Consider the following 16,519-nt stretch of genomic DNA (forward strand, 5'->3'; position numbering starts at 1 on the left):
CCCACCCAAGTTCAGCCTTTTAAAGAAATGTTAGTTTTTATTATTCTCTGGAAATGCTCTCCAAGTATCGCTGTGTGGACATGGCAAATGTGTTTCCCACACGCTGCACACTAAAAATGCAGGGAAATGTTCTGTCATCTTTCTCAAAGGAAAAGAAAAAAAGTTTTTGCCTCTGATGTTTTCAATTCCCCATTCTTTCTTATTTTGATATATTTATAAATCATTAAAACCTGACCTGTTCTCTAGGTAAACCAAATTATCAAAATTTGGCTCATTTTTATAGGAGAATAGTAATTAGTGAGGGCTGATAAATTACCAGCATAATGAATCAGAACCTGGAAACAGCCTGCTCCGAGTGTCACTCATTCAGCACAGCCTTTGAAAACCTTATTTATGAAGAAGCAAAATCCTTTATAAATGTTACATCTTATTCTCTCACTTGCTTTATAGATTGTTAGACTCAGGAGACTTCTATGACATAGAATCTATGGTAATCTTTCCGTTTCCAGTTGGGGATAGTGGAGCCCAGGAAGTATGAGTGACTTGTCTAAGATCCAATGTTTTTTGCAAAGTCAGATTTCAACTTCTGTTTCCTAGCTTTCTTGGGCTGGTCTTGCCATTGCAATACACTACGAGTCTGGATTGGTTTAGAAACACAGAGAAAGTGTCTTTTGAAATTTGCAAGGGGTGTTTAGGGTGAGATGGAAGACAGGAAAACGCTATGTGCTCTGGCTCAGGGATCTCAAGCCAACTTCCAGGAGCTAAGACAGGCATTTATTATCATTTTCCAAAAGCAGCTATAGGCCCCACCTTTTCTAGAATACTGAGGACAAGAAGTGGGGAATACAGAGTATGTTACTAAGCATCATGTTCCACCACTGAGTAAAGATGTCACCTTTTCTCTGTGAGTCTCCATTATTCTACTTTTTTGGTTTGCAGCCTGTGTTCTAGCTCCACCATAGTTCTGAAAGCACCATAGCTTCCAACCCTTAGAATTCCTCAGTCCCTGGGCCTGTCCGCCTTATCCTGGCCTGCTGTAAACCCGAGGCTCCACCTCTGACCCTTGCCATGTGAGTCCTCTTCTCCCAAATTGTTTTCAACTTTTACAGCTCAACATCATCCCTTCTAGACCAATACTTAGCTCTCTGGTCCAGCCCTAAGAAGCCCCTCTCTGTTTTGGTTTCTTAAGAGTGATCGATCGACCATTGATTGATTTATGAAAAAAAAAAAAAAAAAAAAGAGACAGAGAGAGAGAAAGAGGGACAAGCAGCTTCTGCGCTAAGAGCAGAGCCAGACAAGGGGCTTCATCTCACAACCCCAAGACCATGACCTAAGCCAAAATCAAGACGAGTGTAACCAAACATGACCAAATGGAGAGAGCCGTTGCCACCGCACGTTGGTGACAGTGTGTAAGCAGGGAGGCCCCTCCCTTGCCGTCTATACACGTTGTCCCTCTCGGGATCCTCCGGCCTGCCTGTCCTACGACTAGGCCCCAGGTTCCAAGGAAGGCTTGACTCCAACACTCAGGACACGTCCCAGTGCCCAGGCCAGAGGCACGGAGACGGAGGCATGTGAGGGCCGCGAGCTCGCAGAAGGTGCCAGCCCGAATCTGCGCAGATTCGCCCAGGAGATGCTTGTCATAAGTGCCTGGGCAGCCACCCGTGGCGGCAGTTCTGGGGACGCCCGGCTGGGACCCCCACTTCGGAAAACATCCTTGCACCAAATGAGTTACATGAAAACCCAGAAGGTGCCAAAGGGACCAGGCAGCCCTACGCCAACCCCCCACCCCCACCCCAGCTTCCACCAGAGCGGAGGCGCTGAGAGAAACACCGAGATCGCAGCTGACACTGAAGACACCTCCCTGCGGTTCGGTGCTGCCACAAGCCTGGCGACATCGTCCCTTCCTGTAAATAAATCCGAAAGCTCCATAACCATCTGAGGTCCCTGTCGGAGCCCATGCAGGAAAAAGGAAGGTATGGAAAGGTCGGAGCTGCTGGAAAGAGCCTCCTGTTAGAGACGGGGCGGAGCACCTGGTAGGGTGAGAGGCCGGAGGATAGGGACCCCGCGCCGGGAGGCCGGGCTCTGCAGAGTCTGCACCGGGGCCTCCCTGCCTCCCCGGGGGCGCCCACGCCGGAAGCTGCAGTCCTGCCAGCCACACGGTGCTCAACCAGAGGACAGGTGCTGAGGGCCCTGGGCCGGGCCGGGGAGAAGCCCGGCCAGGGAGGGGGCCGGGGAAGGGGAAGGGGGCAGGCCAGGGTGGGGATCAGGGCCAGGCTAGGGTGCAGGCGGACCTCTGTGGCAGGAAGGATGGAGGCCTTCGGGGCCCCCAGCTAGTGTCGCAAGCCTCAGAGGAGGGCAGCATGCCCCCCCCCCATTGTTTGCCCCCCTTGTCGGGCATCTCACTCCAGTGTGCCCGACAGCTCTGGGGACCGCGGGGAAAGCGGGGCCACCCCAAGGGCCTGCCCACATCCCGAGAGCAGCTCCCCACTGATGACGGGGCGGACTCGGGGCCCGGGCGCTGCCCCAGCCTCTTCTTTCTCACCAACTTGGCTCTGGCTGGGCCGCAGGCCCCGGGCAACCACCCCCTCTGCAAACACAGCCTGCCTGGCAGCACCGCACGGCCCCAGCCCCACAGGCCCCAGCCCAGGACCCACCGCCAGGCGCCCGAAGGCTGCAGGCCCGGCCGCCCCCCGTTGCACCTCTGGGCGAAGTAGATCTGGGCTGGGGACGGAGCATTCCTTGCACACAAAGGAAGAGCGGCACAATCAACCACCCGTGGGGGCTCAGGAGGGCGTCACAGGCTGGCAAGGAGGCCAAAGACTGGGTATCAAGTGGCAAACCCTTTGGGGAAACCCCGGCCCCAGCAAGGAGCCCGTGGCAGGAGCGCGGCCGGGGCCAAGCTTGGGCCGCCTGAGCCTCCGGCTGTATCTGATCCTTTAAACAGACAAAGAACTCACATCCCGTCGGCAGATGCGGCTCCAGACTGGCAGGGGCAGCCAGGTGTCAGAGGGCGGCCGGGCGGGCAGGTGTGGGGCAGGCCACCTACAGGCTGGGATGCTGGGAGGTGGCATCCTGGTCGTCTCTGTGAAACGGGCCCAGGAGAGGATGCCGGGCGACTTCGGGATCTTGGCTTGGTTCCAACCCGCTGGTGCCCCAGGGCAAGGGACTTAACCTCCGAACCACACAGGATGACCACAGGGACAGGTCATTCCAGGGACTGATGCAGACTGTTATGTAGAGAGCCTCACCTCCAGGCAAGGCCCAGGAAAGGGATCCCAGGAGGATCCGGGGCTTCAATTCATGAACTCGAAAAATATCTCTTTATAAGAGGATGAGTACATTCAAGGCCCAGAGGCAGATCATTGACTACATGGCGCAATGGAGACAGGCTTCTTAATAAGTGTCACTGGGGCAACCGAGTGGCCCTAAGATGAGGCAAAGAGCAAGCTGACCCCGCACCTGATCCCACGTATACAAGTCTGTTCAGGGTTGGTTGTCACCCAAATGTGGAAAGCAAAGCGATAAAACCTTCAGGGGAATCTAAGATGACATCTTCCTGAACTCCACAGAGGGAGGGTGGTCGTGACACGAGAGGACCTGGGTGCTGGCAGGTCAGTGCCCACACCTGGGGGATAGCCCTGCAGTCCTCCTGCAGCCACGCAGACACGCTTCCCTGCTCTTCACAGGGACACATCCTCTACACTGTCCACCTTTCAAATGGGCCTTTGCATTAAAGCAAATCCACAGTCAGGCCGGTTTTTTGTTTGTTTGTTTGTTTGTTTGTTTTAGGAAACGGCCACTTTAATGAGGGAGAAACGTCGGCTCAAAATGCTAAAAAACCATCCCCGGTTAACTCAACAAATCCACCTCAGAAGCTGGACACTGAGCCCAGGGCCTGGAAAGCCACCTTGCCATTGGACGTGACCTGCCCGTGTCAGGACCAGCCCCCCGCCGCTCAGGAAGATTTGGAAGCCTAGGTCCAACAAGAGGCCACCCCAGCCGGCCAGCTGGCTGCCCCTGGGCGCCGGCCTCCAGGTCACTTGGCCCCCTTGGCACAGACCCACGGTCTTGGCGAGGCGCAGTCCAGGGCCACGAGCTTGCCCTCCTCCAGGCCTCCGCACTGGGGATCCGGCCGGTCCTCATCATCTTCCAGGAGTAGCTGGGGCGATACTGGGGCCCCGTCGATCCAGTGCCAGCCATGGTGGCCTCGCCAGGCTCCCACCCAGGAGTGCTTGCTGACTGGGTATCTGCTCAGGAAGTCCTGGGTGTGGCTCAGCAGCGGGAGGGTAGCATGGTGAGTTGAGCAGAAGACCTGGCTGGCCTCCCAGGCCTGAGCTTCGGTGGAGAGGTAGTAGCAGTGCTCCTCGGACCACATCCAGCCCTGGGGGTTTTAAATGGTAAAAAGAAATCAAATATAATAAATATTTAAATACAGCAAAGCCGAAATACTCCATCTATGGAGGAGCACAGACAGGGAAGTGACACACACGCAGTGACAAAGCGACATGGGTGTAGGTCTAACATCAGTGAGGCACACAGTGAGGCACTGCCTCCAGAGCCTTTTGTTTTTCATCAGCTAACTGTGCCCACGTTGTTCCCAAACTGTCTAGGATGCTCTACTCCCCAGGCCATCCTGCTGCACTGTCCCTCCTTGCATCCTGCTTCACGTCTTCCTAGCCAGGTTACACCGTTTGGTCAGCGGGTATGTTCCTAACCACCCTCTGCTTCCGATACGGTCTCGCACACGGCTTTCTCCTCTTTCCTCCAATTTGCCCTTTGTGGGTCACCAGGTCGAGATACTGACCTAGGGACATGGTTCTCGTCTTGTGGCCTTATCCTATCCTCCTACGCTTATATCCATTTTAAAATTGCAGATCAAGGGGTGCCTGGGTGGTGCAGTGTGTTAAGTATCTAAATCTTAGTTTGGGCTCAGGTCCTGAGCTAGAGCCCTGCATCAGGCTCCACTCTGAGACCGAGTCTGCTAAGGCTTCCCTCTCCCTCTGCCTCTCTCTCTCTCGCTCTAGGTCTCAGTGCTTTGAAGATGTTGCTCCGTTGTCTTTTAGCTTATAATGCTTCAAACAAGAAATCTGCTCTCATCCTTACCACTGTCCCTCAGCACCTGTATAATACACCTTTTTTTCTCAGACTGCATTTATCACTTGTTTTAAGAAATTTGATGTGATCTAGGGCAGTCCGGGTGGCTCAGCTGTTTAGCACTGCCTGCAGCCCAGGGCGTGACCCTGGGGTCCCAGGATCGAGTCCCACCTCAGGCTCCCTGCATGGAGCCTGCTTCTCCCTCTGCCTGTGTCTCTGCCTCTCTCTCTCTCTCTCTCTCTGTGTGTGTCTCTAATAAATAAATAAAATCTTTAAAGAAAAAAAAAAAAGAAAGAAATTTGATGTGATTTGCCATGGTGTCATTTTCTTTGTGTTGCTTATGCTTGAGCTTTACTGGGATTCTCAGATCTGTGGGTTATAGGATTCATCAAATTTAGAAACTCTCAGCCATTCTTACTTTCATTATTTTTTTCTGCCCTTTCCCCCATTTTTTCCTTCAGAGATTCCAATTATACTCATCTTTGGCTACATCAAGTTGTCCCTCAGTTCACTGATACCCTGTTCATTTTTTAAAGTCCTTTTTCTATCTGTTCATTTGGGGCAGGTTATATTACCATGTCTTTAAGTTCATTAGTCTTTTCTTCTGCAGTGATAAATGTAATCTCTCCCATCTAGGGTATTTTTTACCTCAGACATTATAGTTTTCATCTCTATCTTTCTATGTTTAATCTATCATGTCTCTTCTAGCATGTTCAGTCCTTTCTCTGATATGTTGAACATACGGGATGGTGTTACAGGAACTCTGTTAATGTCCTTTACTACCAATTCTATCAGCTATATCATTCCTGAGTTAGTTTCAGTGAACTTCTTTTTTCCCTCATTATTGGACGTATCTTCCAGCCTCTGGACTTGCCTGGTAACACTGGAGGTCAGATGCTGTTAATTTTACCTTAGGAGGAAGATATTTGTGTGGATACAAAAATCTTTATTTCTAAGTCTTTGGAAAGTAATGTGGGCAGTGGCATGACTCGAAAGCACACTGACCGCCAAAAAAAAAAAAAAAAAAAACAAAAACAAAAAGGTTAATATCTATCCAGGCCTTCTCAAGGCTGAGTTCAGTTTGATATCACTGAAATCTGGAGATTCTAATAGGATTATGTCCAATAGAGAGAGAAGATGAAGACAAAGACATGGGGTGAGAGAGCCCTAATGGGAAGATTGTCAAGAAGCATGGTCTATTTCTCATTTGTAGATACTTGGAGGATTTGTAGACCCCAACTTATGCAGATTTATACATTATTGTTATTACCAACTGTTATCCTCTAGAGGACATATGTTGGGACATGAGGGTCCTGAATCCTGAACGATCAAGGGAAGAGCCCTGGGCCTCCACTAAGCTAATATGGGCGTGCCATGGGAGAGTAACCTTCCAGAATGTCAGTTATCTCCCAGGGAAGCACAGAGAGTCTATCCTAACATTGGGAAATCTTTTTTGGAATATCTGTGATGACAAAATTTTGTGCTATGACTAAACCAGGTCTGCCTTGAAAGTATTCTTGAACGTACTAACAAACAATTGGTTGTGCTTCAATATCTGCAGTGGTAGCTTAGAGATCTGGAAGAAAAATAGATGGTCCTGGTGCAAAGCAATTAGAGAAACTGACTCCACTGGAGCTTAGCCACAATGCTGATTTTAAGAGGATCAAATAAATCTGCACAGCTGTGGGCTTCTCTGGGGAGCTCTCTTTTGCCCAGATCCTCACTAGGTCATGTCTGACAATGAAGGACAAATGATGCATCATAAGGGTTTCCAATTCTACAGTGTCACCATTTATATAGAAAAAGGAGCTAAAGCTGTGCCAATAGACTTGTTTGTCTCTTTAGAATAGCCAAACTAATCTTCCTAGAACATCTTTTGGATCAGGTCACTCTCTCGTTCAAGATTTTAGAATGGCTCTTCTTACCAAATGAAGGCTAAGTCATTCTTCCTCACTGTCAAAGTCTTGAAGAAGAGGTCTCTGCCCTCCTCTGCCTTACTTTTTTTTCACTATTCTCCAAGACAAGGAACACAGAAAATTTTATTAAACCTACTATGCGCAAGGCACTATTTGACATTTACATACATGCTTTTATTTTGTCACCCTTATTTTACATTCAGATGAAGTTTCAAAGAGCCTGAATGACTAATCTAAAGTCACAGAGCCAGTGAGAAAAAGCCAGGAAGATATAAGCTAAGTTTGCTTGATTCCGAAGTTCAGGCTCCTTTAATCGTATCTCTTAGTCTGCGCACTGTACCTTTTTAATATATAAATAATAAATGAATACAGCTCATTATTAAATATTCAAGGAATATATTATTATGTAAGAAACATGTGAAAGTCCCCACTTATCCACATTCAACTCTCAAATGCCTCCCGCACAAACACTGCCAGCAATTTGCTGTGCATCTTTTGAGTTTTTACATCTATAAATATGTATGTGCAAGTAAGTACACATGGGATTTTTTTTTACATAAATAAAAAAGAAAAGTTCTCAAACTTACTTTTACCTGGTATCATTACATAGTGATACTTCCCTGAAGCATTTATAAACCTATCCCAATATTTATAACAGCTACATAGAACTTCATAATCTGGATGTTAACCTTACTGTACTGAGGGGCACTGAAGATTCTAAGCAGCTCTCAAAACGCTGGCTAAAGGTACACATATTTATTGCTATTGTCAACAGTATGCCAGCACTAGTTTATCTGTAGTCTGGTTTCATCTCACTGATTATTAGTGAGGAAGATTATCTTCTTAAATCTATCCATAATTTGCATTTCTGTTCTGTGAATTGCTTGTTGCTGAGTTTGACTCATCAGAATGGGGGGCTAGTTCCTTGTTATTTTCTTATTGGTTTGTAAATTACCCCTTCTATTATGGACATCATTCTTTGTTACATGGGGTCCAAATATCTCCTCTTGGCTCCGGTCTCTTAACATTACTTATGTTGTCCTTGGTCAAGTGAATTTAAACTTGTAATTGTAAATTTTCAATGTGTTTAATATAAATTTGAAGTTTAAATTTCTATGTGTTCAAGTTTATTGCTCTTTTTTCTTTATAGCATATGAGTTTTGTGTCTTGCTTAGAAAAAATATCGTCTTTCTCTCTTCTTAACTACTACCTTTGGCCAGGATAATGATATACAAAATTCTTCATTTCCCCTCCCAAAATACTATATTTCATTATATCTGTTATTTCAGGACATTGAATTATTTTTTCCAAAAACAGGTGAGATAGAGTTCCAGAGCCTCTATTTCTAGGAACGGTAGATCATATAATTTAGACCAATCTTTACTGAGAATAACTGAAAAGCTAGAGGAAAAAGTAAAAAAACAAAACAAACAAACAAACAAAAAACAGTCTTAAAAGCACCAAATAGCTAACTAATGCATGGAAGAGAATATAGCTTTCAAGTAATAGAGGAGGGGAAGTGGGATGATGAAACATGAGTTATTTTTCATTTTACATATTCTCAGAATTGATTTATTAATGTATTATTTAAGAGTTTTGCATCTTTGTTCAAAGGTGAGATTTACTTACAACTTCCCTTTTCCATGCCAGTTTTTTCTGGTTTGAGTGTAATAAGAATCATGCTTGCCTTGGTCCAATTTAGGAAGCCTTCCCTTTTTTTCTATCTTGGTAATAGTGTATAAAACAGAAATTATGTGTTTTTTTGAAAAGTTTGGCAGCTAAAATCTATGGAAAATCAGGAATTGGTTGCCTTTTATATATAGATATTTGGACATCTTCTCCATTTTTTCTATCATTTTTCCCCATTTTTTAATCCTTCCGTAGCCAATTTGGATACTGCTTTCCTATAAAATTTTCATTTCATATGGATTTTTTTATATATAGAACACTCTTGTAATTTGAAAATTTTATCCATAGTGGAATTATGTCTTCTCATATCTGCTTCATAATGTTAGGATCCAATTTATCAATGGAACATCTGATACCAAGTAGATGCTCATTTTGTTGAATACCTCTAACTCTAACAAAGTTTTAAAAATTTTCCTCCACAAGTTTTAAGATTTTCTATTTTGGGGTGTCTTACATTTCACCAAAATGCACAGAAGCAAGAGATTTTTCCCACTTATTCTTCTCAGCACTCAACCTGCTCACCATAGAATAAAAGATCCTTTCTACCCCCTTAGGTTATCTTTGATCCCATCCTCACCTTGTTCTTTATATCATCTCTGTTGGGATGGACATGGGAACTTTTAATCTATCCTTCATACTATTTAAATATTCTCTCATACTTCCCAAATCTTTGCTATTTTGAAACATTTTCTGGGAGAATCTTTACTCCCTCTCTCTACCTATGTGCATCATCTCTTATTTGTATGATATTTTAAAAAAATTTCCATGCTTCTTTCTGATAATAAAGTCTTGTTTTATATATATAATACCTTCTCTTAAATTTCTATAGATGTTGACCATACTTCAAGATATTCTTCTATTGGTTCTAATAACTTTTTCCTTATGGATTATTTCATCTTCTGTGTATCTTTACTCTTTGTATATAGTTTTCTTCAAAAGCTTTGTGATTATTGGTAGCATTCATCTTTCTGGTTGAGACCCTTGTTCATTTCTCTATGAAAGCTGCTCTTGTTTATCAGAGCCTATCTGGTTAGAGAGGAAGATGTGCTGATTGGTAGAGTATGTCATGGTTTCATTTGTTTTTCTAAGGCTAAATCCCTTTTCCTTCTCAGAGCTGAATAAATATCTAGACCAGTGGTTGGCAAACTTATTCTGTGAAAGGTCAGATAGTAAATATTTCAGTATTGTGAGCCACATGGACTCTGTCTCCACTCCATTCAACTCTGGTGGTGGCACAAAAGCAACTACAGACACTTATGTAAACTAGTGGGCATGACTGTATTCTAATAAAATTTTACTTACAAAAAATAGGTGGTCAGCCTATGAGTTTGCCAGCCCCTGACTTAAGCCATTACTTCAAAGATGGTGGTGATGGAACTTCCAATACCAAATTCTGATTGTGACAGGTGCTGAGCAATCATGGTAAGAAATTTTAGCTAAATTTTAACTACCAAAGCCCTAGCATGACTGGGCACTGTTTTGGGCTGTGTGATTCTATAATTTGACTCTACTCTTCCTCCCCATTCTGGGAGATAGTTAATACTCCCAAATAAGTTTATTTTCTACTTAGGCAAAGTGAATCCTGTTATTTGAAACTTAAAGTCTAATTTATACATCCTCTTCCTTACATTATAGTAACTCCTCTAAATTTCTTTTCAATAACAGTTCATGTTTTCTTGCACTAGTGTAAATTACTTCTATCTTTATCATTGTTTTCTGTCACCTTTGCAATATACTCATTCTGTCACTGTGCTTCACTATTGCTCAGCCAGTTTGGGAGATGTTTTAAGCAGTGAGCGTTCATTCTCTCCAGCTATTGCCTGAGGATCTTGCTTTGACTCTTGTAGAATGTATTTCTCAGCCTCCTCCTTATGTGTAATGCTTAACTCATTCATATGTATATAACATTTCAGGTGCTCTTTTCTCACCTTGAAAGTACTACCTGTATACAAAACTGAGCTCAAGCATCACCACCTCCATGAGGCCAACTTAGACTTCCAACCTTCATCAATATATTTGTGCTTCAGAGGGGAAGATGGTGGCATAGTAGGGGGATCTTAGACTCAACTTCTACTATGAATACAACTAGAAACTATCATATCATCCTAAATATCCCGGAAATTGGCCTGAAAACTGGCAGAGCAAACTCCACAACTAAAGGTAGAGAAGAGGCCACATCAAAGAAGGTAGGAAGTATGGAGACATGTTTTTGAAGAGAAATAGATCATGACCCCTGCAGTGGGGAGGGAGCTGCAATCATGGTGAAGGACAAGAGACAGACCAGCACACAGAGGAACACATGTGGAAAACAAATATCCACAGCAACTGGCTTGGAAGACAAAAGGGACTGAATTTGGTGAGTTCTTGCAACCAGCAGACCTTGGCTTAGACAGGGCCCAGAGAGTATTAGGGCTGCTCGTGGGGAGAGGGCAGGGAAAATGGCACACAGACATATAGTGTGGAAAGTGTTCCAAAAAGCACCTGATACACACAGTGAGGAGGTTATTTGCTCATCTTGGAGCATCTCCCAGAGAGGCAGTGGTCATGGACAGGCACCTCTGGGAACAAAGGAACTGGCCAGTGCCATTTCCCTCACCTGCTTCTCAATATAAGCACAGGGCCACATGTGGTAACGAGTTCAGTGCCAGGACTCACTACCTAACTTGCTTACACCATCCCTGCCACCAGGCTTTGGTAGAACTACCTCTACCAGTCATACTCCCTCCACCCCAGCATGGCAAGCCCCCTCCCCTAGAACACTAGCCTGAAACCATACTCCTACCACATTGTCTGATGCAGGACTTTTTTGTTTTTGTTTTTAATTCAAGATGCAGTTCATTTGTTTGTTTATTTTTAAGTAAGCTTTGTCCAGTGTGGGGTTTGAACTCAAGATCCAAAGATCAAGAGTCATATGCTCCACCAACTAAGCCAGCCACCCCTGATACAGGAGTTTTGCAGAGCCTTGGTTCTGGCAGTGGTGGTGACAGGTCCCATTTCACAAACAGACCAGAGCACGTGTAGTTAAAATGTACCACATTTAGTTAGGGACCAAACACTGCCCATAATAGGCAAAGTGAGCCTCTGCAGATGACTGGTCTGATGGATAAAGTGGCCAAGAGACAAAAGCAGACACATGTAGCACACACTGGAGGCACTCCTTGAAGTGCTGAGAAAGAGGGGATACTACATGGCAGGGCAGAACAAGACCTCTTCTTCATTAGGCATTGCCCTCAAGAACGAGAGACATAGCTGGCTTTCCTAACACAGAAAAATGGGCACACAGACTCAGACAAAATGGGAAGACAGAGAAATTTATCCCGAAAGAAAGAACAGGACAAGACCATGGAGATCAAAGCAAAACAGAAATAAGTAACATGCCAGATGGAGTAGTTAAATCAATGATCATAAGAATACTCACTGAGCTTGAGAAAAGAATGGAAGACATCAGTGAGACCCTTAACACAGAGGTTAAAAAAAAATCAGAGATGAATAGTGCAATAAATAAGATTATAAACAAAATGAAGGGACGCCTGGGTGGCTCAGTGGTTGAGCATCTGCCTTTGGCCCAAGGTGTGATCCTGGGGTCCTGGGATCAAGTCCCACATCGGGCTCCCTGCATGGCGCCTGCTTCTCTCTCTGCCTGTGTCTCTGCCTCTCTCTCTCTCTCTCTCATGAATGAATAAATAAAATCTTAAAAAAATAATAAACAAAATTCAATGAACAGCCGACTGTAAGAAGCAAAGGAACAAATTAATGACCTAGAAGACAGAGTAATAGAAAGTAATCAAGCTGAACAAAAGAGAGATAAAAGAATTATGCAAAATGAGAACAGACTTAGGGAACTCAGTAATTCCATCAAATGTAATAACACTCATAGGAGTCCCAGAAGAAGAACAGAAAAGGAGGCAGAAAATTCATTTGAAGCAATAATAGCTGAAAACATCCCTAATATGGGGAAGAAAACTGATACCCAGATCCAGGAGGCACAGAGAACCTCCAACAAAATCAATAGAAGCAGATTCACACCAAGACATATTGTAACCCTATATTAAAAACCACTAAAAAATATGCAAAGAATAGAAAGAAAGAAATCCAAAAATATCACTAACAGAAACCAGCAAACCATGAAAGAGAGAAAGATCAGAGAAAATCTTCAGAAAAAAAACCGCAAAACAATAAAATGGCAATAAATACACATCTAGCAATAATTACTTTGAGTGTAAATGTACTAAGTGCTCCAGTCAAAATATATAGAGTGACAAAGTAGATTAAAAAACAAAGCCCATTTATATGCTGCCTACAAGAGACTCATTATCTACCTAAAGACACCTGCAGATTGAAAGTGAGCAGATGGAGAAACACCTATCATGTGAATGAATGTCAAAAGAAAGCCAAAGTAGCAATACTTACATACGACAAAATAGACTTTAAAACAATACCGTAACAAGAGACAAAGAAGGACACTATATAATAATAAAGGGGCCGATCTAACAAGAAGATTTAACAACTGTAAATATTTATGCACCCAACACAGGAGAAATTAAATACATGAAACAGTTAATAATAAACATAAAGGAACTAATCAATAATAATACAATAATAGTAGGGGACTTTAATCTCTCAGTTGCATCAATGGACAGATTATCTAAACAGAAAATCAACAAGGAAATACTGGCTATGAAAGACACAGTGGACCGAATGGATTTAACAGATATATTCAGAACATTCCATTGTATAACAGCAGAATACACGCTCTTTTCTAAGTATATATGGAATATTCTCCAGAATAGATCACGTATGAGGCCACAAAACAAACCTCCACAAATTCAATATTGAAGTCATAACATGCATCTTTTCTTACTACAATGCTATGAAGCCAGAAGTCAAACACAAGAAATAAACTAGAAAGACCACAAATACATGGACACTAAATAACATGCTACTAAACAATGAATGGGTCAATGAGGAAATCAAAAAAAAGAAATTAAAAAGTACATGGGAACAAATGAAAAGGTAAACACCATGTTCCAAATCCTCTGGGATGCAGAAAAAATGTTTCTAAGGGGAAAGTTTATAACAACAGACCTACCTCAAGAATCAAGAAAAAATCTAAAATAAACAACTAAATCTTATACCTAAAGGAGCTATAAAAGGAACATAGCCTAAAAACAGAAGAAAATAAACAGTAAAGATCAGAGCAGAAATAAATGATATAAAAACAAACAAATGAACAAACGAAAGATCAGTGAAACCAGGAACTGGTTCTTTGAAAAAATGAGTACAATTAGTAAGCCTCTTACCAGACTTATCAAGAAATGAAAAAAAGAGAAAGGACTCAAATAAATAAAATCATAAATGAGAGAGGAGGAATAATGACCAAGAACACAGAAATTCAAATTATAAGATAATATTATGAAAAACTCTTATGTCAATAAATTGGACAACCTAGAAGAAATGGATGAATACCTAGAAACATATAAACTACCAAAGCTGAAACAGGAAGAACCAGAAAATTTTGACAGACTGATAATATACCAATAATGAAGCAGCAGAAAGAGAAATTATGAAAACAATCCCATTTACAACTGCACCAAAAATGATGAGATATTTAGGAATAAACCTAACCAAAGAGGAAACTGAAGGTGACACAAAAACCTGGAAAGACATTCCATGCTCCTGGATTGGAAGAACAAATATTGTTAAAATGTCAATACTACCCAAAGCAATCTACACATTTAATGCAATTCCTATCAAAATGCCAACATTTTTCACAGACCTGCAACAATTTTAAAATTCGTATGAAAACACAAAAAACCCTATACAGTCAAAGTGATCTTGATAAATAAAGGCGAAGCTGGAGACATTACAATTCCCGACTTCAAGTTCTATTACAGAGCAGTAGTGATCAAGATAGGATGGTACTGGCACAAAAATAGACACAAAGATCAATAGAACAGAATCGAAAGCTCAGAAATAAACCCACAAGTGTATGGTCAATTAATTTTCGACAAAGCAGGAAAGGAAATCCAGTGGGAAAAAGACCATGTGTTCAACAAATGGCGTTGGGAAAACAGGACAGCTACATGCAGAAGAATGAAACTGGACCACAATCATACTCCATACACAAAAATAAATTCAAAATGAATTAAAGACCTAAATTTGAGAACTGAAACCATAAAAATCCTAGAAGACAACATAGTAACCTCGTAGACATCAGCCACAGCAACTTTTTTCTAGATGTATCTCCTGAGGCAAAGGAAACAAAAGCAAAAACAAACTATTGAAGGAAACAATCAACAAAACTAAATGACAACCTTTGGAATGGAAGAAAATATTTGCACATGACATATCTGATGAAGGGTTAATATCTAAAATATATAGAGAATTTACAAAACTCAACACCTAAAAACCAAATAATGAAGTGCAAATATGTGCAGAAGACATGAACAGACATTTCCCCAAAGAAGACATCCAGATGACCAACAGACCCATGAAAAGATGCTCAACATCACTTACCATCAGGGAAATGAAAATCAAAACCACAATGTGGTACCACCTCACACCTGTCAGAATGGCTAAAATCAACACAAGAAACAGGTGTTGGTGAGGATGTGGTGAAAGGGGAGCCCTCTTACACTGCTGGTGGGAATGCGAGCTGGTGCAGCCATTCTGGAGAACAGTGTGGAGGGTCCTCAGAAGACCAAAAATAGAGCTACCCTACAATCCAGCGATCACACTACTGGTATTTACCCAAAGGATTCAAAAAGATACACACATCCCTGTGTTTACAGCAGCATTATTTACAACAGTCAAATTATAGAAACAGCCCAAGTGTTCATCGATTGATGAATGGATAAAAAGTACACATACACATGCAATGAAATATTATTTGGCCATAAAAAAGAATGACATCTTACCATTTGCAACAACATGGATGGAGCTAGAGAGTATAACACTAAGCAAAGAGAAAAATACTACATGATTTCACTTCTATGTGGAATTTAAGAAACAAAACTAATGAGCAAACAGTAAAAAGAAACAGAGAGACAGAAACCAAGGAACAGATTCTTAATTATAGAGAACTGATGGTGAACAGAGTCGGAAGTAGTGGGGGGGGAATGGGTTAAGTAGGTGATGAGGATTAAGGAGTCATCTGTGATGAGCACAAAGTGATGTACAGAGTTATCCAATCACTATGTTGTACACCTGAAACTAATACAAACTGTTAACAGGAATTAAAATTATATATATATATACACACACATATACATATATGTATATATACATATATGTATGTATATATATATCCGTGCTCTAAGTTCTCAATGTGAATATTATATTAACTGGTCCTGAATTAACTTGTTTAGGGTAGTTTTATAATAAGATCTAACATTTATCAAGTTATTTCTATGGCCTAGACATTGTTCAAAATACTTCCAAGTATTAATTCATTTAACCTCCACACTCCCTGAGGTGGACACCACTATCATCCTAGTTTTACAGATGGGATAACCAAGGCACAGCATGGATTAAGAAAACTGTCCATGGTCTTACGGTAAGTAGCACAATCAAGATTCAAATCCAGAGTCTGGCCAGAGCTTTGGCTTTATTCTTTATACTGTACTATCTGCTACATGTTATTTTGTTTCCCCCGTTAATTGTAAATCTTCATGCTTTTTCCTAGGAGCCTAATAAGGGGAATGGATCAGAAGGGATATAATTTGGTTCTCAAAGAGTAATTACCATGTGATAGCCATGTAGTTACTGTGATATAATTTCAAAGTTACTCTGATCCACCTGGTTCCTTTAAGTCTAAGAAT

At 42.3% G+C, this 16,519-nt stretch overlaps 1 long non-coding RNA gene across 5 annotated transcripts in view; it reads right to left on the minus strand.

Moving 5' to 3' along the window:
• Nucleotides 1-3,347: 3,347 nt before the first annotated feature.
• Nucleotides 3,348-16,519, minus strand: part of LOC112653415 (uncharacterized) — a 71,232-nt gene continuing 58,060 nt past the window's right edge. The window contains exon 8 of one of the 5 annotated variants that reach the window (XR_007409510.1): nucleotides 3,348-4,381. This is a non-coding gene — a long non-coding RNA (uncharacterized LOC112653415). The remainder of the gene's footprint in view (nucleotides 4,382-16,519) is intronic. The other 4 variants (XR_007409512.1, XR_003132175.3, XR_007409511.1 and 1 more) reach the window with 4 other exon arrangements.

This window comes from Canis lupus, chromosome 3 (assembly GCF_003254725.2).
Source record: "Canis lupus dingo isolate Sandy chromosome 3, ASM325472v2, whole genome shotgun sequence".
NCBI classification, from domain to species: Eukaryota; Metazoa; Chordata; class Mammalia; order Carnivora; family Canidae; genus Canis; species Canis lupus.